Source organism: Sinocyclocheilus rhinocerous, unplaced genomic scaffold (assembly GCF_001515625.1).
Source record: "Sinocyclocheilus rhinocerous isolate Xijiao unplaced genomic scaffold, SAMN03320098_v1.1 scaffold62, whole genome shotgun sequence".
NCBI classification, from domain to species: Eukaryota; Metazoa; Chordata; class Actinopteri; order Cypriniformes; family Cyprinidae; genus Sinocyclocheilus; species Sinocyclocheilus rhinocerous.
This window is the reverse complement of record NW_015656585.1, coordinates 3,265,700-3,266,993: the sequence shown is the minus strand read 5'-3', so window position 1 is coordinate 3,266,993 and position 1,294 is coordinate 3,265,700. Positions and strand designations below refer to the sequence as shown.

At 38.3% G+C, this 1,294-nt stretch overlaps 1 long non-coding RNA gene across 4 annotated transcripts in view; it reads right to left on the bottom strand.

Annotated features, from left to right (window-relative positions):
• The window catches only part of LOC107720187 (uncharacterized), a 47,236-nt gene that overhangs the window by 23,466 nt on the left and 22,476 nt on the right, over positions 1 to 1,294 (bottom strand). For all 4 annotated transcript variants that reach the window (XR_001637589.1, XR_001637588.1, XR_001637587.1 and 1 more), the window contains one exon: positions 494 to 582. This is a non-coding gene — a long non-coding RNA (uncharacterized LOC107720187). The remainder of the gene's footprint in view (positions 1 to 493; positions 583 to 1,294) is intronic.

The following is a 1,294-nucleotide window of genomic DNA, read 5'->3' as shown; positions in this document are numbered from 1 at the left end:
ACAGCGAGAATAAAGTTACGCCTTCTTTCTTTGTGTGAACATTTGGGTGGTGTTATGCAAATCTTCCCACATCGTGACGTAGATATGTGGGGGCGTGTTTGAACGAGGCATTTTAGGAGGGTGTGGACAAGTCTTAACTTTTATAAAGAATATCTCTTTGGGTTTGAGACTTTAGTCTTTGCAACTTTAGGGATCTTATCTATTCACGAACAGCTTGTAACACTCCAAAGAGAAAGGAAAACTTGAAATCTCATCATATGACCCCTTTAAAAAGTGCATCTGAAAAAGTAAGACAATAGTACCCAAATATAGTTTATGTGCTTATGAAACACTGTCTGATTTAAATCTGAATCAAGACTTTTGTTTTGAGACCAGCATGCTTTGTTGCAACTACATAAATCTATCAGACAAAATAACACCAAAAATTGTACAAATATATTTATGGGCTACGTTTTGTGTTGCTTTTTACATTTGGATTAATCTGAGAACTCACCTCATGTTGGATTATCATTTGATAACACTGATGCCAGTTTCCTCCTGCTCACTTCCAGTGGGTAAGTAACGGTCACATTTTTTTCAGCCCTGCAACACAAAGGAAAAAATAACATATTGACTAATTCGCTGAATCTGTTTTACAGTCCGATTCAAGTGAATATCCACCTGTGTTTATAACATAAATGAAGTAATAATGTGCCATAAATGATTTAATACTTTCATGAATTGGCATATGCATGTAGGTACACTTAATATTTTTACGTGCAAACTCTGTCTGTGAATTTTAATTTGAACATATCCTAAACAGTTTGCTGAAAAAATGTCAAATTGGACACAAGAAAAAAAAAACACTCCGGAACATTATACAACTGAACAATATGCTGTGAAGTGTGTGTGTGTGTGTGTGTGTGTGTGTGTGTGTGTGTGTGTGTGTGACCATGAATCTCAGAGTAGTACTGTCATGTTGCTGTGCCTATGGCATATGCAAATGTGCGTTCATTTAAATGAACACATATTTACTGACTTCCATCTTTGCAGGATATCTTCTCTGGATGTCCAGAAAGAGTTGCTGCTGCTGGTGTAACCAGCATTGCATTTACCTGGAGGGGGGTTCACCATTGTTGACTTTTCAGTTGAAATGACTCTTTCTGTTTCAAACCATCCCTCTGTATGGGAGAATACTGGCAGAGGCTGCATGACTGTCACCTCAAAGTATGTCTCTGGCCAGCAGAGCCCGAGATCTCTGCAGCTATGCATTCCCTAGAGTCACACACACACACACACACACACACAAACACAC